Below are 22949 nucleotides of genomic sequence, written 5' to 3' on the forward strand. Positions count from 1 at the left end.
CATCAATGACTATGTTAATATTTCTACACAGTCTATAATGGTGAGTTTCTAAGCATTCTATGCTCCATTTTCTGCCTCTTTCTAACTACCACTGCAGGAGTTGGATGGTGAAGTGGGAAACGCATAGGTTTCAATCAAATCAAAGGTCATTTGGTATTTTTATTTCTTTCATCATAATAATTCATTTAGAAGTAGCCAGACCCTGGACAACAGAGTCAGTCTGGCTTTAGAACTAAACTCAAAGTTTGCAAGCATGGCAGAATCTCACCTGCATACCTCAATGAGATATCAGAACAGCACATCTGGGAAGCAAAAACAAAAAACAAAAATCCTAAAAAAAACATGAAGCAAAATCCATGATTTAAACACTAATATTCTTTGGAGATATCTATTCAAGAAGAGAGTTGGAAGGTGCCAGATATAGTGAACACTAAATAACATCACACAAAAGTAAAATTGACCTATACCTTAACAGAGAGGGAATGACTAGTTCTCAATAAGGGAGTCATTTCTGAGTCAGCTGTCTGTGTACAGTCAGACTATTGAACATTATCTTCTCATAAAACAGCAAGAAGCAATGTAGAGGAAAACAAGTTTACAGAAAGCTTGGCAAGAGACTCATCTAAGCAAAGCCATCCTGAGGGCATTTAAAGATGAAATCAGATGGAGAACGACAAACAAATTGGAAATGGAGAAGTTCTATAAAGATTTTTATAAGAAAATCTTTTCACTAGCACTAACAGTGGACTACATTTATACCCTAACATCCCAGCCCTGATGTTCTATATGAGGAAGTGGAAATGGCATTAAAATAAAAAGAAGTTGGGAAAGGCAGATAGACTAGATCCAGTCTAAATGAAGAAGCTCCATGATTGAGATCACACAACCTTGAGGGCTATGAGACATCAGTTGTTAAGGCATGTGAAAGAGGGGAGGATACCAAAGGGGTAATAAATTGTAGATTTTATTATTATCAACACTAGATATAAAAGAGAATATTAGTAACGACTGTAAGGGGGGAAAAGGGTTTTTTTGGGTTCAATATACTAAAAGATGGTTGCCAGAGGACTGAACAATTATCAGTCCTCAATTAAGAATAATCTCAAGTCAAAATTGACTTTTATGGAAGTTTATTTACAATTGAGAAGAGAGAGAGGAAATAAGGAAATAAGAATCTAACATAGTAGGTAATTTACTACGATCCTCTAATTAATCCAGGTAGATCTAATTAATCCTCAGCAGAGAGTCAGAGGGCCAGAGGCCCGGAGGTGAATGAAACAAAGCTTCACTCACAGAATCTATTAAAGAAGTTCTTTAAGAGAAATTCAAGAAGATTCAGTCTTTAACTCACCATGTGGACTTCTAAAGAAGATATTGAAGCAGTCTCACCAAGGTCTCAGTGTTCCAGCCAGCACTTCTCCACGAACCAGGAAAACTAGAAGACCTCCTTCACTGGCCACCCTCTTCACCAGAACCACACTCACTCACTCAACTCCCTCTTTTTAAAGGGGTCACTCATGTGTCACTTCCTGTACCTCCCTCCTACTTTGTGTGTCCAATCACAATAGATGCTTCTTATTAGGACATCTAGGGGGCAGTCAGTTGATTCCAATTTGTCACCCGCTCTAGCACACATGGGTTAAGGACCTCCCAGAATTTGGAGGTGCTCTCACCTTTGGCGATTAAATCTAACTATGGACAGTGTAGACTTAACCTAATTATCACACTATCATTTTCCCATTTCTATAATATTGTTTTAAGAATAACTCATACGTGCCCTGAGGTCATCCTTGATGAATATTTGATGAGGGAACAGGGAAGCCATTTAATTGTCCCAAAGTGAGGAGAATAAAATATCTCATTATGTCTTTTGTTAGTCGATGAGTAAGAATGTGTTTTTTTTACTAGGTTAAGTCAACAGGCATTTATTAAGCATTTTCTTTATGGCAGACACTATACTAAATGTTGACAGAAGAATGCCTTAAAGACTTTTTTCTGAAAGATATTTCCCATTTTCATGTCAAAATCATCAAAGGTTCTTTGAAAGATGTAACAACAGATAACTTTGTACCATCAACTTTTGTTTATTAGTATCAAGTGAGACATAGGGAGCTATGTAATCATCAAAAACGTTTGGTAGGACCTCTCGCACATTTCCAGTGTGTCACTCATGAATCCAAATAAAAGAGAGATTTCCCCAAAATAGTAAGGTTTTATAGATATTCCTGTTGGTAGACAGCTGTACCAATTACATAAAGCCCTAGAACACTGCAGAGCTTCCTTGATGAGATATAAAAACACTCAAATGTGTTTGACCTATCTACATAGCAAAACCTAAATGGATGAAGACTATCTTCCAGACAATGATATTGTATAAAAAATTTTCATTAACACAAACATCTCAGACAGACAGTGCAAATGTACAAATACTATTGGGTGAAATATCCTGTGAAGTATATGTGGGAGGACATGGACAAGAGTCCTTATAAGGTGAAAAGTTGTAGATGGGTTGTATTCTCTGTACTACTGAACGGTGACCACATTGATGAGAACATGAATCAATGAAATATTGAATAAGTTAAACAATGTGGAGCAATCCTAGTGATATTAAATGACTAACAATGTGGAACAATTCTACAAGTTCATAGGACCATAAGATCATAGAGCTTGACCTGGAAGGGCTCTCAGGAATAATTTAGGAAATCTAATTTTCAGATGAGGAAAACTGAGGCAGAGGAATGTAAAGTGAATTGCCCAAAATTATGCTTAGAAGACACAACTTTGAAGAACAGAGGATATTGTGAACAAAGGCAAGAAGGCTACAAAGCATAGGGTATTTTAAAGTTCAATTGCCTGGAGTTTAGTGTATGCAGCAAACATGAGAGGTTGAAAAGAGAGTGGCACCCAGTTATGGAGGTTTGGAAGAGAAGAGTAAACATGGGCAAATAGAGAGCCATTGAAAGATGATTTTTTGAGTAGAGTGACATGACCAGATCTCTGTATGAGGAAGGTTAACCTGGCATCCAAAGGGTGGATGGATTGAAGCAATGGAGAGAATAGAAGTGGAAAGACTTGTTTATATCCCTGTACATATCACTCTGTACAATAAATTTCAGACTGCTTTAGGAAAGAGAGACAGGGACATGGAAATTGTTCAATATTTATCAAATATTTTCCATGTTCATAATTCCATTAGCAGACTAACTTTTATTTTTTTTTTCATGCTGCTAGATATATTATTTAGCTTTCTTCTGTGTATGTATATACATGTCATATTTAAGTGACAACACTAGTCTGTGCTTTACACAGGTGTGAAACCTATGCAACAGTATGATCATTTATATAAGATAATATGGGAATCTGAAACACTAGATGATGACTGTATCTACACAAGTAAAGCACAACGCATTGATGTAATTATAGTAAATCTGGGTAAGTCAGATCTCAGAATGCTTGAATGCCTGGTTTACCTCCCTTCAATGATCAGATTGTCCTCATCAACTGTGTGCATTGTAGAGACAGAGACCCTGCTGCAAGTCACATACTTTACCTTTCTCAAATGTAGAAAGAGCCACTTTAATTATTAAAGCTAAGAAAAAGTTGGAAGAACTTGTCCTCATTTAACGTGCATTTCTTAAAAAATATGTTTTCAAGACTTGAGGCTTGGGTTCTAGCCTCAGCACAATTACTAATTAGGTTTGTAACCTGGGGCGAGGTGGTAGTTAAAGTTTATATGGGAAGATGCTTTCTAAGATTTCTTTTAGGTAAACAATTCTGAGGTTTTCTCATCTAGCTGCATTGCCTCCTTATCAAGGAGGATATGCTGGCAGTTCCATTGAACCATGAGCTCTGTGAGAGTGGGAACTCTCTTTGCCTTTCTTTGTACTCTCAGTGGTTAGCATAGTACCTGACACATAATAAGTAGGTAATTAATAAATGCTTATTGATTGAGTTCAAGTGATGCCAAATATTCAACATTGTATTTGTTGTTTGTATTGTTCATTGTATTGTATTTGTTCTTTGTATTTGTTCATTGTATTTGTTCTTCCAAAAAAAATGGCATTTGCTTCATAAAAAAAAATCATAGATGCCCAGCTGTGTGACCCTGGGCAAGTCACTTGACCCCCATTGCCCATCCTTACCAATCTTCCACCTATGAGACAATACACCAAAGTACAAGGGTTTAAAAAAAATCATAGATGGAAGATCAAATATTGGGGTTTTTGTTTCAATGCTTAGAGTAAATGGTACTTGATTATGATCACATTAATTTTTAATGTGCTATAGAGGCAACTAGGTGGCTTAGTGGATACAGTCCTAGGCCTGGAGTCAGGATAGACCCAAGTTCCAGTTTGGCCTTAGACATTCACTAGCTGTGTAACCCTGGGTAGGTCACTTAACCTTTATTTGCCTTAATCCATTGGAGAAGGAAATGGCAAACCAGTGTAGTTTCTTTGCCAAGGAAATTCCATGGACTTTGCCCATGGGATCATGTAAAGTTAGACATGACTGAACAACAACACAACAATGTACTATTGGAGACATAGGATTTAGAGCTGAAAGGAATTTTAATAATTATGTAGTCCAATCCTCTCATTTTGGGATCATCATAATAATCCTAGGAAGATGTTGGGTACAAGTGAGGAAACGACTTTCCCAGGGTCATACAGCTAGTAAATGTCACGCAAATGCCAAATCTGGTACTCTTTCCACTATATCATATTGCCTCATCTTATCCACAAGGAAATAGCAGCCCAAAGAAGCCACCTTGCACAAGGTTGCAGGACTAGTTAGTGGCAAAGCCTTGTCAAACACTCAGGTCTCCCAAGTTCCTAATTAATGAAGAATATGCTAATAATGGTGTCCAGCCATGTCAGATTTGTATTGTTCCATTCTTGGTCTTTCACCTTGCTGCCAACTCTAACCCCCTCCTCTTCAGTCATTTGTGAGAATAATGTAAAATATTGGTGCCAGGTTTTGGGGGTACAGGACAGACTGTTGAAAAAAGTAAAGATAACTGGTTCCCACAGGGGTCAAATTCTGTACTCTGACCTTAGCCCCATAGCCTGGCCAACAGAGACTATTAATCACAGGGCTAATTTGGTAACACTAGGTAGCAGAATGGCATAGTGGATAGAGGGCTGACCTTGAAGACAGAAAGGTCTGTGTTCAAGTTCTACCTCAGACTAAAACTAGATGTGTGATCACAGTCAAACCATGTGACTCCTTGTTGCTCTAAGCCATTCATTAAGACCAAAAGTTACAGATGATTTGCCAATTTTTGTTGATGGAAGGACTCCCCATAATGGGAATTATCTTCTAACTCCTCTAATCTTTCCTCATACATCATGAAATCACAAGTCTGTATCCTCACAGTGACAACTACATAGTACTAAGAAGATATCAAGTTTTAAAAAGTACCCATGAACACACAAACATTATATTAGCTCAGAATTGTTGCTGTTTGTCCTCTGTCTTCAAAAAAGACTGATGACATCATGGGTTTATGTCTTAACATGCTTGTGAATGGGATTTAAGTGAGGCAGAGTTGCATAAAGCCATCAGCCTCATTCTCTCTTCTAGACATCCAAGTCCAGTGGCAATATAAAAGTCAGGATGGCTGGTGATAGCCCAGGATGCAATGGATGGCTTTGGAGTTCCTGAAGTCTGAACAGACTTCAAGCAATCCACAACATCTGTTTCAGCCATTTTTAAGTGACTGTTGAAACACATTGTTCTCATCCTCCCACTCAACCAGGGGAAGTCTTCACATGTTGGAGGTAGACATCCCCCCAACTCATCAACAAGTTACCTTCAAACTGGCTTGGCCCCTCTGCCCAGATGGTTTTACCAGGAAGTAGCTGCTGTATGCATCAGCTACTTGGAGTCATAGGTGAGAGTTGGGTGAAAGGTGAACCCCAAAGATGGATGAGTAGCTCTGAAAAGGGCTTTGCAAGCTCTGACACTAGAGTAGTTAGTTCTCTCTGAATACACCCTTAGCTAAGAACATTTAGAAGAAAGGAAGATTTTTAAAAAGTGAATATATGTTTATTTTTTTAGAGTCCTTTATAAATATTATCTCATTTTATCCTTACAATGACCCTAGGAGATTGGTACTGTTACTATCTCCATTTTATAGAGGAAGAAATTGAGACAGACAAACGGTAAGTGACTTACCCAAGGACACACAGCTAATTAAGGGTTTGAGGCAGGATTTTAACTCAGGTCTTCCTGATTCCAGGTCCATTATACTACTAGTGGCTATATATTATAGATTCAGAATTAGACTACTCAAAAGGAAAATTTGAATTGTATCAACATGATCAAGCTCCAAATAGCCCCAATTATCCAGTATAGTCCTAAGTTTTTTCCATTTATTTATTCATTAATTATTCAATCAATCAATTAATCAACAGACATTCATTAAGTGCCTTCTATGTGCTAGGCTCTGGGGACCCAAAAGAAAAAAATTGAAACCATTCCTCCCTTCTAGGAGCTGACATTTTATGGGCAAGATGGCATGTACATGCATACATATTTACTGAATCTAACACATATAGAATAAATACAATTTCATTCATTCATTGAGGGCATTAAAAATTAAACTCCTTATCTTCTGTCTTAGAATCAATGCTATGTATTGGTTCCAAGGCAGAAGAATGATAAGGGCTAGTCAATGGTGGTTGCATGAAGTGCCCAGGTTCACACAGCTAGGAAGTGTCTGAGATGAGATTTGAACCCAGAACCTCCCATCTAAGCCTGGCTCTCAATCCACTGAGACACTCTGCTACCCCTCATTGGGCTAATTTTTAAATGCACACTCTACTCCTAGCATGAGATTAGGTATTTTAGGGGATAAAAAAAACAAAAACAAAAACAGGAGACAACACATTTTATAACTTCAAGTCTCTCATTATTCCCCTGGGGAGAAGAGACATGCATACGTGGAATAACTTAAGAACATTTCCCCAGGAACAAATGAACAGGTGCTAGGTAACTGAGTACAAATTGTATACATTGGTGGTTTATGATGAAAAGACCCCAACAGAGTGGGATGTAGTAAGCCCTGGCTTAAGGGGGTGAGCCAGGAATTTAGCCTTGAACAAAGAAGAGGCATGTATTGGGGAAGAAGAAGGAAGAGAGTCCAATATGGAGGAGTAGAAGACTGGGGTAGGAAATGGCATGAATTTTATCCCCCCCCCCCCAGCCAATGATCTCAGAAGTGAATTTGTAAGAGGAATAGGAGGTAATTTCCTGCTTCTGAGGACTGGCATAGAGAACATTTCCCAACCCTCTTTGAGGTGGTCACCCAACCCTGAACTTAAGCCCCCCAAAGTCTAATTTAGGAGCGTTAGACATTTTAACAGAGGAATCACATTGCCTGAGAGCAGCTGGATAAAAGCATCACACACCCATTGGGATTCAGATTCAGACAGCAGTGAAAGTCCTGTAATCTCCTGACTCAGGCCCTGGAAACTGGTTCACCAATGACTCAGTGAGCAGCATATTTCCAATGTGTCACTCTGGGTTTCATCACTGGATGCATTTGGTTCAGCCAGCCATCTGGCTGTTTCTGAAGAATTATTTTGTAGCTTGGTTGTCTGGAAAGTGTGAGAGCTCTTGTAAATCCATGTGCCGCTGTCTCCCTTTTGCTAAAGAGATGGCCTAAAGGGCATACATCACCCCTCCCATTCCTTAAGAAACACTGGAGAGACTTTGAGGCAGACTTTTGGAATTCTCACCACTTGTCTCAGGGGAATTTCTGAAGTGGTTGCAATGTAACAATATTGGACCATCAGATTTAGAAAAGGAAGATCTGTTAGTGACTACTCTAATTTTTTAAGTGTAAGCTTCATGAAGGCAAGAATGCTTTCATTTTTTGTCTTTGTATCTTTGTTCCTAGCACAAAATAGGGTTAATAAATGTTGTTGAATTATATCATTTTCAGATAGTGAAACTGAGGTTTTATGATGTAGGCAAATAGATATATCAAATGAGCCCAAGATAGTGCCCACATAGTTATAGATCATCAGACCGAGATCACAGAGTTACGATTTGAAGGGACCTTAGTAATCTAGATGACTTAGACATCATTTAGTTGCATAGACCTCAAACTTCTTTGTCTAAGGACCTCCTTACACTCTGAAAAATTATTAAGGATTCTAGCTTTTAGTAGAACAGCTAGGTGGCCCAGTAGTTAGAGTTCTGGACCTGATGTCATAAGATTGTTCTTTTGAGTTCAAATCTCACCTCAGATACACACTATTTGTGTGACCTTGTGAAAGTCACTTCACCTTGTTTGCCTCAGTTTCCAAATCTGTAAAATGAGCTGGAGAAGGTAACAGCCCATTTCAGCATTTGACAGGAAAACCCCAAAAATGGTCATGAAAAGTTAGACGCAACTCAAAATACTGAACAACAGCAATATTTTTTAGCACAGTGCCTGGCACCTATTAGGTGCTTAATAAATGTTATTGATTCATTAATTGATTGACTCCTCCCTAAGAGATTTGGTTTAGGTAGATTATGTCTAGGAATGGGCTAGAGCCAGTTCCAAACTGACTTGAGAGAGCCAGTTGCTGAATAAGCAACTTTCAGAATAAGCATTAATACCTCAGAAATCCTCAGTCACTGCAGATCCACTCCCCTTCTTTTATAGATGGGGAAATAAAGGCCCAGAAAGATCAAAGTAGTTTCCATAAGATCATACAAGTAGTAAATGGCAGAGTCAGCTTTTGAACCAAGGTCTTTTGATTCTGGAGCCCCTTCTTTGGGAGCCTGACTAATTTTCTAGTTCTTTATTCCTTTAAAACCTGGAAAAAACTTAACAAACATACTTTCCATCTCATCCTTGACCTCCAACCAGGGAGGGATACTGTTTACCTGGAAATTCCACTAAAAAAGGTCAGGGCTAGTGCTCTAGCTCTTACCCAAGAAACAGGGGCTTGGTTCAGCCAGGCAGTTTTATTTGTTCTGGGCAAAAATTTCAGCATCAGCTCTCAGTAAATACTTGCTGACTGCCCAGAATTGTAAGCCCTGGCATAACAGGCACTTGAAACTCACATTCATTCTAGGTGTTTGCTGCTGAACCTTCCCACTGACAATCCTGCAGTGAACACTAGGGACAACTAGGACGGGTTGCTCTGTCCTCTTTCAATTAATGTACTCTAGGTATCACAGAGTAACTGCTCCAAGGAGATATGCCCGGGGCTGTTTAACTTTGTTACAAAGAGTCATGCCAGGTAGAACTATGTGACACCATCCTTCTGACCAGGTTAAAGCTTTGAGAGTCCATTAATGTTTTCTACCTTGACAATTTTTCTTCATTTGGATAGTATTTGATGCTCAAATTGGGATTCATCTCAGAATCCCATTAAAAGGAATAAAGGAATGATGATACATATGGTATATTTCTAACTGGCTATAATATCCTTTTTTTTACAGTTTTCTTTTTCTAAAGATGTATTTATATACTTATAATACCCTTCTAGGAAGTGATATTGGCTTGGATATGTAGCATTCAATTAAGAGTCTAATCATTTGTTAAGTGCCTACTATGTGCCAGGCACTCTGCTAAGCCTGGAGATACAAAGAGAGGCAAAAGATTTTCCCTATCCTCAAGGAGCTGATTATCTAATAGTATGTAAAAAGATTTTATATAAGCTTTAACAAGGGAGTTGATTTTTCAATTTGTAATCTTTTTGTTTGTTTGTCTTAACAGGTTTTTTGACCCCAGAGAACAGATAATGAAATAGAATTCTATTCTTACAGCAGAGAGGTGGAAGACTACTGTAGCAAAATATATGCATTGCCAGATACAGCAATAGTATCAGATATTTTTGCCTACAAGGAGAGTTCAATGGGAATGCAGCATTTTTTCCTCCAGAAATGAATGTGATTTAAAAACAAAAGGTATCATTAAAAAATGTTTTTAAAGAAAAACATGATCTGATTCCCCCCCCCCCCCCACACACACACACTTTTTGTGGAAGGCAGAAAGGAAGTATTAGGATCACAGTAGTTTTGATATTGGTGATACATTAGAGGAAATACTATCTCTCACTTCTCAAACAAGTAGCTAATTCTGAAGGAGAGTACAATATGTTCCATAAGGAAGTAGCAAAGGCCAAAGATAACCAGATTTTTTCACATACACTAGGATTTCAGTACAAGAAAAAAGCAATACAATCATCTATCGCAGTTGTAATGATAATGCAGCAGACCATTAAAAACAGCCTTGAAATGCTTTTCCAAGGTCTAGTATTAGTGGGCCCATGGATGGTTTGGAGAGGAGAAGGGCCAACATATTAAATGGCAAACATGCTATGGTGCTTACATCAAACCCCTCTTGACTATGACCCCAAAAGCCAGAAGGCAAACAAAAGATTGTTCTAATGAGCAAGGCAGCTTTTCAAGTTCTTCTCTTTCCCCTACCCCTTAACCCTTAAAGGCCTTCTCTACCACAATACTTTTTATCAAGAGCTCTCATAAGAGCCCTTCCCCATTGGTATGTGGCCCAGAGCAAGTAGACCCACTTATCCTAAAGTAAATCCAACTTTACATTCCTACAATGACTTTCTTCACATTTAAATCCCACTTAACATATGAAAAAATTGTCATCTTTTCCTCCTTGTGGGTCCCATTAAATATTTCATACACATTTTGAGAAGACATTTTTTGTAATACTTATCTTGCATAATCTCTTTCTCGCTACTTTTTCTTTATCTACTTTGGAATAGCAAACACATTGAAGACAATTTAGAGACTTCTCTAAATTGAATGTACCTTGTCATTGTCAGGTACAGAACAAACAGACACTGACTTGGGGAAAAGGAGAACTTGTCAATGCTCCATCATTTTTTTTTCCTTTTTAATGCTTTAAAAAAATTCTATCCTTTCCCAGTATCACTCTCCCTCCACAATTTTTCTTTGTAACAAAGATGTTCAACCAACCAACACTGATCAAGACAGATACCTCATTCTACATCTATGGTCCAACACTTCTCTTCTGAGACAAAAAAGGCATATTTCTTCTTTAGTTCTCTGGGGTCAAGATTGGTGACTGCACTGATCTGAATTCATGTGCGAATAAGTGGGAAGCGATGGTACAAACATTTATTAAGTACCTATTATGTGCCAGGTACTTTACTATGTATGTAACAAAAATCATCTGATTTGATCAGATGTATTTTAATGTTGTTTTCCTTTACTTGATTGTGGTCTTTGTGGATGTTGTTTTCATGGTACTGCTATTTTTTTTGCCTCAATTTATATTAATCTTCCCAAGTCTCCCTGAAATTTTCATATTTGCCATTTTATACCATGCAATAATACTGCATTATGTTTATATGCCCCATTTTTATCCATTAATTCAATGAGTGAATATTTGCTTAATTTCCAATTTCTTTTTTTGCTGCCATAAAAAATACTGCTATAAAGATTTTTGTACATGAGGGAATTTTCTCTCTCTTGGTCTTTGACCTTCTTGGGAGAAATGCCCAGTATTGGTATTACTGGGTCAAAAGGTATGACTAGTTTAATTGTTTTTCTCACATAACTTCAAATTGTTTTCCAAAACAGTCAGACCAATTCAAAGCTCTATCAATAACTTTTCAGTATGTCTGTCCTCATGCTACCTCTCTAGTCCTGATTATTAATTATTTTCCTGTTCTATAATATTTGCCAATTTGGAGGGCATATGATGAAAATCTAAGAAGTTTTTTTTTCATTTGAATTGCTTTTATTAGTGATGTGGAACATTATTTTACACAGAATTACTGATTGTGTGCCTTTTTTTCTTCTAAAAAATGTTTGTTTATACTTTTTGACCACTTACCTTTTGGGGAATAGCTTTTGATCTTTTCTGTCAATTCCTAATCTATTTCAAGCATTATATATATTTGAAATTAATGTTGTTTGTCCTTCATTCTTCAATCTGGTTTCAGCCTGTCTGTTGAGTTGGTTTATCAGAGGTGCTCGTTCTTGAATCCCCATGTATCTCATTTGAAATGAATATTTTTTCATGAACTAAACATTTTTTTATTCCAGTTACACTGATTTTGTTGGTGAAAAAACTTTTCAGCTCCTTTTGTCAACATTGTTTATCTTTTCTTGTGATCTTCTTTATCCCTTGTTTAATTATGACCTTTGCCCCAGTTCATAGATCTGAAAGGTATCTTTTTCATTCTCCAGTTCTATGGTTTTTAATTATATAGCTTTTTTCATTAAGGTCACGTCTATTTAGAGTTTATTTTACTCCAAAATATTGGCTCTTCTAAATTTAATTTTTGCCTACTTCTTTCCATTTTCCCCAGTAATTCTTTTCAACTCAGTAGTTCTTTCTTCAGTGGTGTGAGTTCTTGGGCATACTGGAGTTGGGTTACTACTATATTCTATTACCTCACAGTCTTGTTTTGCTAGTCTATTTAATTCTTCTGATTTGCTGGGTTTTTGTTTTTAACTAGTACCATGCAATTTTGATGATTTTGATGACTATTGCTTCATTATATTATCATTATAACAATCACTATATTAACATATTATCAATAACAGGTTATATAATAATTTAACATAATATTAATAAGTATAATATTTTTGAGTTATTACATAGTTTGAAATTCATTAATGCTAGATTTTCTTCATTTATATTTTCTTCATTATTTCCCTTGAGAAGGTTATCATTCTGTCAAATTATATAAAATTCAACTATCTGGCACAACCTGGAATGAGGAAGAAATGTTCAAATCAATTTCTTTTTTTTTTTAAACCCTTACCTTCCATCTTGGAGTTAATACTCCAATACTGTGTATTGGCTCCAAGGCAGAAGAATAGTAAGGGCTAGGCAATGGGGGGTCAAGTGACTTGCCCAGGGTTACACAGCTCAGAAGTGTCTGAGGTCAGATTTGAATCTAGGACTTCCCATCTCTAGACCTGGCTTTCAATCCAGGTGCCCCCTCAAATCAATTTCTAAACAACTACTAGCTGTGTAAACCTGGGCAAGTCATTTAACCTGTCTGCCTCAATTTCCTCAACTATAAAAGGAGGATCATAATAGTGCCAACTCCCAGGGTTGTTATTTGGACTGAATGAGCTAATATTTATGAAGTGCTTAGCACAGTGCTTGACACATAGTTGCCTAGTTAATACTTTTCCCTAGATAGTTTGATTGGTGTAACATAAAGTGTATAAATTAATTTAGGTAGTGTGATAATTTTTTCTATCATAGCCCAATCATGAAAAATTCATCTCTCACCAATTATTTGTCTTCCTTTGTTTCTACAAGGAATGTTTTGTCATTTAACTTATATGAGAGCATCGATGACTTAATTCCCAGATATTTTAAAGATTTTGTAATGATTTTGAATTAAATTTCTTTCTAGTTCCTCTTATTGAATTTTCTTGATAAAAACCAGATTAACAGATGATTTTTATGAGTTTATTTTGTACTGTTTTTTATAAAATGCTTTTTCTTTCATTTATTCTTTAAGAAGGGGGTGATTAGAAGGTTTAGGGTATAGTTAGTAACCCCTTAGAAAGAAGTATAGGGGCCTCTCTTCACTCTCAATCATCCCTCCTTACTGGGAGACAAAATGGGGTTCCAGAGGAAAATGAGGTCCCCAGCTAATTGTGCCAGGGGGTAGAAATTAAAAGTAAGGTATCCCCACAAAGGGAAATGAGTGTGACCCCAAAAGGATGTTGGTGCCAATCAAGGCACCCAGAAGACTCCCCTTATTCCCCAGCTGGAAGTCAGGCTTAGAATGGAGGTCAGCCTGCTTTCCTTTCTTTAACTCCCTCTCTCTGCCTCCCACTGATGAAATACACACTGACTTGCCCAAGTAAACTACGGGGTTTATTTTAGGGAGCAGGTAAGAAGGGAAGTGGGGTTCACAGGAAAGAGGGTGCAGGGGTAATTTCCCTAAGTCCCCTCGGTTCCAATTGACAATCTTAAGCACCCACAGAAATACTCTGTACTCCCCAAACACAGCTTCACTGTCCCAAACCCGAGATAATATGCTATAACTATGATTTGTTATTAAAACTCAGAGGGAATATTGAGGGGCAATGTCCAAGGCAAAATGAGATCCAGGGGCTGGCTTTCCACAGAAGTCCAGTCACCCCTGGCCAGAACTGATGAATCTGTTGTTAGATATTCAAGTGTACTTCAAGAACCAGTATGGATCAGGAGAAATAGTAAATCTTCTTTGTAAGTCTGAGGAAAACTTTCCAGGCACACTTTGAGGGTCACACAGCCAAAAACAACCATCTCCCCTTTTGGCTAAACCGTACCCCCAAGCTCCTTCAGTTGGCTCTTCACTCCCAGAAGTCCTTGCTCCTGCCAAATGTCGCTGGATCCTCCTCCTCCCTGTTCTAACTCTCCAGGTTCCAAAATGTCTGACTTTGCATTGCATTCATACAATTCTTTTATAAAAGTTAATATATTTATTTTTTACTGAACCTCTAAGATTCTCTAAGTAAACTCTTTGCCATTCATAAATAATTTTTCTTTCTCTTTGCCTATGTCTGCTTATTTATTCATTTCCTTTTTCTTGTCTTGTTATAGCTAACATTTCTTACATTGTACAAAGTAATAATAGAGACAGGGGACAGGGGCATCTTTTCTTTACACTTGATTTTATTTGAAAAAATGTTTGCTTCTCTTTTACAAATAATGATAGCTCTTAGTTTCAGATACTTTTGATCATATTAAGGAAAATTTCAATAGTTCAAATTTTTAAGCAGCATTTATTAAGAACCTACTATGTGTCAGGCACTGTGCTAAGTATTGATGATACAAAAATTTTTTTAAAGAATCCTTCCTCTCAAGGATTTTACAGTCAAATTATTCCTATTACTTCCACTATTTTTAATACAAATGAGTGCTATATTTTGTCTAAGGCTTTTTTCTGTATCTATTGATACAGTTGTGATTTTTATTATTTTTTTATTAATATGGACGATTATGTTTAGTAATTTATTAAGGCTAAACTGTCTTTGCTTTTCTGGTATAAATGTAATTTGATCTTAGTGAATAGTTTTTGAATATATTACAATGATGATAGGTATTGTCTCCATTTTACAGATGAAGAAATATAGATTTTTTTGCTAATATATATAGATTTAAAACTCTTACCTTCTGTCTTAGAATTGATACGTATACTAGGTACCAATTCTAAGGCAGAAAAGTGGTAAGGACTAAACAATTAGGGTTAAGTGATTTGTCTAGGGTCATACAGTTAGGACATGTCTGTGGTTAGATTTGAACCTAGGTCCTCTCAACTCCTGGCCAAGTGCTCTATCCGCTGTGCTACCTCAGTATGGGTGCTAAGATTTTATTTAATGTTTTTGCATCAACACCTCATGCTGATCTTGATTTGTATTTTCTTTCTCTGCTTTATCTCTCCATCTTTGGGAGTCACACCTAGTTTTCTTCTAGAACAAGTTTAGTAAGGTGGGTACTTAATTTCATAATAAATGTGTTTCTCAGTCCTCAGATTAATTTCAACTTCACCTAGTTTTAAAGTGCAAGAATTTTAGACCTCCAACTATATCTCTGACCCTTGGGGAAACTTGAATGAGAAGGAGTTGTAAGGACTGTCTGGGTACATCTTCCTCGTAGAATCAGAAGTAGTGTGTTAAACAAGAATTTTTTAAAAACATCTATTAATATTTATTTTTTAGAAAAGTTAACATGGTTACATAATTCATGCTCTTACTTTCCCCTTCACCTCCCCCACCCCCAGCTTCCCTTCTTCCCCATGGCTGATGTGTATTTCCACTGGTTTTAACAAGTGTCATTGATCAAGCCCTATTTCCAAATTGTTGATAGTTGCATTGGTGTGGTAGTTTCCAGTCTACATCCCCAATCATGTCTGCCTCAACCCTTGTGTTCAAGCAATTGTTTTTCTTCTATTTCCACTCCTGTAGTTCTTCCTCTGAATGTGGGTAGTGTTTTTTTCCATAAGTCCCTCAGAATTGTCCTGGGTCATTGCATTGCTGCTAGTACAGAATCCATTACATTCTATTTTACCACAGTGTATTGGTCTCTGTGTACAATGTTCTTCTGGTTCTGCTCCTTTCGCTCTGCATCAATTCCTGGAGGTCTTTCCAGTTCACATTGAATTCTTCCAGTTTATTATTCCTTTTGAGCACAATAGTATTCCATCACCAGCATATACAACAATTTGTTCAGCCTTCCCCAATTGAAGGACATACCCTCCTTTTCCAGTTTTTTGCCACTACAAAAAGCGCAGCTATAAATATTTTTGTACAAGTCTGTTTATCTATGATTTCTTTGGGGTACAAATCCAAAAATAGTATGGCTGGATCAAAGGGCAGGCATTCTTTTATAGCCCTTTGAGCATAGTTCCAAATTGCCAGCCAGAATGGTTGGATCAGTTCACAACTCCACCAGCAATGCATTGATGTCCCAGTTTTGCCATATCCCTCCAGCATTCATTACTCTCCCCTTCTTTCATTTTTGCCAATCTGCTAGGCAAACCATTCCATATCTCTGCCAAGAAAAGTCCAAAAGGGGTCATGAAGAATCTTACATGACTAAAAATGACTAAATGACAACGTGATAGATTGAATGGAGATCCCTTCCTTCCAGACTTTGAAACTTCATATCCACATAGTCCTTTATTATAGAATAGCACTTGCACATAAGAAATTGCTGGAAAAAAAGAGAGAAATTTAAGGCTCACAGTAGTCCCATGATAGGTATCATCTCCATTTTACAGATGAAGAAATAGGCTCAAGAAAGTTAAATGACTTCTTCCTAGTCACATAGCCAATAAATGTAGATTGGAAGAATTTTAATATTGGTTTTCCTGACTCCAAGTTCAGCCTGCTAGCCATTATACCACATTGCTCTTAAGTTTCTCACCTTGAGCTTTAGTGAAAATATCAGAGAAAAGTAGGGCATCATGTGAGTAAATATGATTGTTTCAATTTTACGGATGGAAAAAATGAGACTAAGATCAAAGAACCTACAGTAGAGGTGATTGATAATTTCACTTTTGCTGGTAGAGAAGGAAGAAGAAAAAGAACTTGGTAGAAATGCCTTCTTGGATATATTGTGTCAGGTAGGTGGCACTGTATGAGAAGGCCACTTCCTACTCAAGGGATACAAAGATATATGAGCTAGTCCTTGTCCTTGTGGAGCTTATGGTGCACTACAAACAGTATTCTTTTTGCTACATTCTAGGCCAAATAGGCTTTTATGGGCTGACTTGGGGGTGGGGGGACCACCAGGTATTTTATTGTTACTGTAAGAAAACCACTGGATCTATAGGAAGGAAACACAATACCATAAGGCATGTATCCCCCTTTCAGGTTTGGTGGGGACCACCTGGTATATAGTAAGGACATCATTTAGTAGGAGAAACCCCTCTCAATCTATGGGAAGCCCATTTCTACATCTGATGTAACTCTATAGGCATGCAACATTCATTATTTTGGTGTTTGTAAATCAGCACATACTTGTTTTATAAATGAGAAACAAATTTTTTCTATGTGAAGAAACAACTTCCTATTCATTTTCTTTAGTCCAGAACCCTGGTCCAAATGAAAGGAAAAAAGATACCCAGAATTCCTGGGCCTCTGTGTTGATGCTGGAATTTTTGTTGTCATGACTGCTTCTCAGGAAAAGGGAGGTAAAAGACTGTCATCAGTGGGAGTTTGTTTTATGAAGTATTCCAGGAAACACTGATATAGGCTCTTAGGAAACTCAAGTTTTGAGTGATGGCAGGTGGTGTTATTTTGGAGAAGAAATTAGGCATTAATAAGGATGGCTACACTATAAACCAGATGTGCATATCTTATCCTCGATGTTGAAAAGTAGTTGGAAACATGCCAGCCCAACGCATGTGCACATCTTGGGATCTCTAAGAAATATAGAACGAGATCCCCAGAGGCCTATTAAGGGAGGGTAGAGTTTGTAAGCCATCAAGCTCTTAATAAGAAGTGAAACAACCTGTGCAAACTTCAACTGTCCACCTCACTTTTGCTCTTTTCTGACAACAGGATTTGGGAGCAAATGTTCCAGCATAAGATGGAGTTTAACAAGGGTGGCATAGATATTTTTCCTCTAGAGATATTAAAACCATCAGCTGGAATGAGCATTATCAAACTTAATACCTGTGCAGCTGGAGTTAAGCTGTAAAGGGGAGGAAAAAGGGTCCTGAAAAGGGGATTTTACAGAGAAAAGGAAGAGTTGACAAATAGCACTTTGAGGTTTAAATGCCTTTTATAAATTATCTCACTTAGTCCTCACAACAAACTGAGGAATAGGCACTATCATTATCCCCCATTTTACAGAGGAGGAAACTGAATCCCCAAATGATAAAATGACCTGGCCAGAGACATACAGCTAGTAAATATCAGAGGGAGGGTTTGAACCCAGCTCTTGTTGATTCCACACCAAATTGACAATTCCCATCCATGTAGGTTTCAGCATAAGAAATCAGAAGGCAGTAACTGCAGTTTTAATGGGTCAATGAATGAAACAATATTATTGAATACATCTCCTGCTCTAACATTAAAGAATCATTTGCTTTAAGAATTTGGGACATAAGAATATGAACTTTATTTTTTAATGTGTTTTGTTGATTACTTATGCCATTATTTGAGACATTTGGGACAAAAGAATATGAACTTTATTTTTAAAATATATTTTGTTGATTATGTCACTAAATCACACTCACCTTTGGATGAAAAAAAAACTCTTTTCACCTTCCAACCTTCCCTAATGTCAAAGAAAAAAATATTATTTCCTCCCTTACCTTCTTCAAGGGCTAGTTTATCAGAGTTAAGTAACTTGCTGAAGATCACAAAGCTAGGAAATATCTGAGGCCAAACTTGAACCCAGGCCCTCCTCACTCTGGGTCTGGATCTCTATCTACTGTGCTACCTAGCTATCAAAAAAATAATTAAGTAAAATAGATGGTCCCATTCCTTTTGAAAATTATGTTCATAGCATTTGACTGATTATTTATTAAGGCTATAGAGACTGGAGTTGGGCTTTCAGTTCCAGTGAAAAATAGATGCTATCAAAGCTCCTTTGAACTTTCATGTCTAAAAGAGTTACCTAGAACACTGAGAAGTGAAATAACCTGTCTAGGTCTCACAGAAAGTGTCAGAGAAAGGAATCGAATCCAGGTGTTCCTGGCTTTGAAGCCAGTTCTTAATCCGAAACACAGCACTGCCTCTCTTCTGTGTTGAGAAATAGTTATTATATATTTGCGTCAATTCCCGATGTATCTTGGATGTCAGATTCTTATAGATATATTCAATATGACTATTTGCCCAGGTTCTTTTCTAAGCATATGCATAATCGATTGTCAAGAATGAAGAGGCAGAGAAAGAACTTGAGAAGACTCTGCAAATGAAATCAATATATACTTTGATACTCTCTTACTTAAATACAAGGGTCTTATTAGGTGAAGATGATGAGAAATATACTGGGGAAAATGAGTCAGGAATAAGAAAAGAGAGAGGCTCGAGACCTGTAGACAAAACAGAAGCTGCATGACTATGTATTATGTATAATTTCCTAGAAAAATAAAAAGAAAGAAGAAGGAAAAGGCTAAGTAGGTGATGGATATGGTGAGTACCAAATAACATTAAACCTCCCTCAAAAAAAAAAGAAAATTATTTCCTTTTTAAAAGACAACAAACAATTTAGTGCTTCTGTGGGAGTCATTCCCAAGCCAACTGTCTGTCTATATGTAGTTAGACTCCTGACCTTTTATAGCAAATACCAAAATTAGTATTTTAATCTAAAAATGTGAAAAAATATGATCTGCAGTCAAAACAGCTCAGCTCTGACCAGTTCAAACAAGTTATTGATAGCAAAAAATAGATAATAGATAAAAGAAAATAATAATAGTTAACATTTATATAGCATCTACTATATATCATTCACAGTGCTAAACACTTTACAAATACTGTTCCATTCGATCATCACAACAACTGTGTGTGGTAGGTCCTATTATTATCCCCTTTTACAGATGATGAAAATGAGGCTACAGAAGGTTAAGTGACTTGTCCAAGGTAAGACAGCTAGAAAATGTCTGAGGCTGGATTTGGACTCAGGCCTTTCCTGACTTCAGGTCCAGGGCTCTATCCACTTCACCACCTAGTTACCCCATATTTATAAGCTATAATAATTCATACAAATGTTTGACTGATGTGAATCAATTGATATAACAGGAGGCCAGAAGTGTCTAAAAAGTGCCTAAGTCAGCAAAATCTTGACATTTGCTGAGTGAAGAGTGATGGCAGCCAAAAGCTACACCCATTTGGAATATAAACTTGTTTGAAAATTTTTAAAGAACAGGATGGCAGAAGATTATGAGAAGTGCTCTTAAAGAGGAAAAAAAAAGTAGAGAAAAAGCTAACTTAAATAAAATTTGGCAAGAGACTCAACTAAGCAAAATCATCTTGAGGGCATTTAAAAATGAAAACAGTGGGGGGAGGTGGATGAACAAATAAAAGAAAATGGAAAATACCTGCAAATGCTTTTTATAATAATTTTTCAACATTAAGAATAATAAAGCAGCCACATGGACTCTACATCAGAATTGTATGGACTTGTCAAGGATTCAGAAATTGATTGAAAGGGTTCTATTAACAAGATATTTGAAGGAGAAGAAAATAGAAAAAGTGTATGTGTGTGTGTGTGTGGGGGGGGAGAGAATAAGTCCTAGACCTTATTAATACTGAAAAAAAAGGTGAACAAGTGGATCATAACTCTCAGACTTACACCTACTTTCTCTATCGTTGTTGTTCAGTCATATCCAACTCTTCATGACCCCATTTGGGGTTTTCTTGGCAGAGATATTGGAGTGGTTCTCCATTTCCTTCTCTAGTTCATTTCACAGCTAAGAAAACTGAGTCAAAGAGGGTTATTAAGTTGTCCAAGGTCCCAAAGCTAGTAAATGTCTGAGGGTGGATTTGAACTTACCAAGATGAGAGTTCTTAACTCCACTGAACAACTAGGTGCCCTATATTAAATTCCTATGTTAAAAAATGAGAATTATTTACACAATGACAGTATTAATGCAAAATAGGCAGACTTTTACAAGCAATGTTCCACATCTTTGTCATCACACAATTGACCAAAATAAATACAGAATACAATAGTTTATTGTGTTTATTTTTTGTTATCAAAAAGCATTGGATTTGGTGGAGCAGAATGCTATCTTAAAGGTATTTTCCCAACAAGGTGTGTCCAATGCACAGGTAGCTCCTTTCATAAGCTTTAGGGAGGAATTCAAAAGCACCCAAGGAGGTAGTGTCATCATCTATTCACAAAGTTTGATGAGAAAATGAGATATGGCCTACACAAACAATTGGGGAGTGTAGGAAAGAGTGTACCTGGCTGGTGGCAGCAGAGAACGGAAAGCTGAAAACAATTGGGCTACTTCTGAGATGGCCAGTATGATTTTTCATCATCATCAGAGGGAGTTGAAGTATCTTGAAGGGAGGAAAGACATTCTGTGCTTTGTCTGAGAAGCAAAATGGTGGAGGGATGACTTCTTTCTTTTTCCCTCTCCTTTCCTTCTATTTAGGAAGAACTAGAAAAATGATAAGCCAAGATGTCTTGTCTTGGTATCCATCCCTGCTGGTGATGTATTTTTTTCTGGTGATATTTTATAAACCTGATTCTCTTAAAAAATTGGTTCATGGGGGCAGCTGGGTAGCTCAGTGGATTGAGAGCCAAGCCTAGAGACAGGAGATCCTAGGTTCAAATCTGGCCTCAGACACTTCCCAACTGTGTGACCCTGGGCAAGTCACTTGACCCTCATTGTCTATCACTTACCACTCTTCTGCCTTGGAACCAATACACAGTATTGACTCCAAGACGGAAGGTAAGGGTTTTTAAAAAATTGGTTCATTCCCATTGTCTGTGGGCATATCATTACTTGAGATCAGACTGTATATGAAGAGATGACCCTGAAAAGTTTTGTATTTTACAAACTATCTAAGTTGGGACATGGCAAGTGATAATTTAAGACCTCTTTGGGGCAAAATGAGTCACAATTGAATGTTGTGAAGGATAGCATGACATTTCTAAAGAGATCCTAAAGATTGAACTTGGGACTCAGATTTCTCCTGGAAGAATGAGGCATTGTATCATGGTACCAATGAGGGTGTGAGTATAGGCTGTTTCCAGAAGAGAAAGGAGAATGAAGAGAGCATAGACTTTATAGTCCACAGAAACACCTAGTGATGTTATATATGCCTCAAATTGTTTAATATTCTTTGAAAGATATATAAAAATATCAAGAAAGTCATAAAATTAGTAGGCATGATCATCTCCAAAGGTGTTTGTCACTATGATGGAGAGAATTAGCACAGTATCTAGGTAAAAGATGTAGTCCTTACAGAAGATAAAGTCCTCCATATAATCCTGTTTGTGGGTACACTGTAACAGCTGCATCAAATCTCAGAACACTTCAATACCTCCTGGAGTAGCTCTATAACTACTCCAAAACTTCTGACCTATTTAACCATCTACACTGGAAAAACTAAGTGAATTAAAACTGTTGATTGTCCAGCTTATGATATGGAGCAGTTACAGAGCTTGTCCATCAGTATATATATAGTATATATAACACACACACATATATATATACACACACACACATATGAATATGTATGTATATATAGGTATATATACATATGGATATGTATGTATATATGTAAATACATATATATATATACACACAGAGAAAGATATAATACCTATATGCATGCATACATACATACACACATCTTTGAGAGCAAAAGGAAGCTCCAATAATGTTAGGTGTGCCTCCCCGAACTCATTCCAGGCATACTTATGGGAGGACACAGACAAGAGTTGTATAACTGAAGCAGAATTAAACAGAGGATGAGAGAGTACTTGTTGCTTTCTGAACATTTTAAATATCTTTGAATGATCT

Source organism: Gracilinanus agilis, chromosome 1 (assembly GCF_016433145.1).
Source record: "Gracilinanus agilis isolate LMUSP501 chromosome 1, AgileGrace, whole genome shotgun sequence".
In the NCBI taxonomy this organism is placed as follows: domain Eukaryota; kingdom Metazoa; phylum Chordata; class Mammalia; order Didelphimorphia; family Didelphidae; genus Gracilinanus; species Gracilinanus agilis.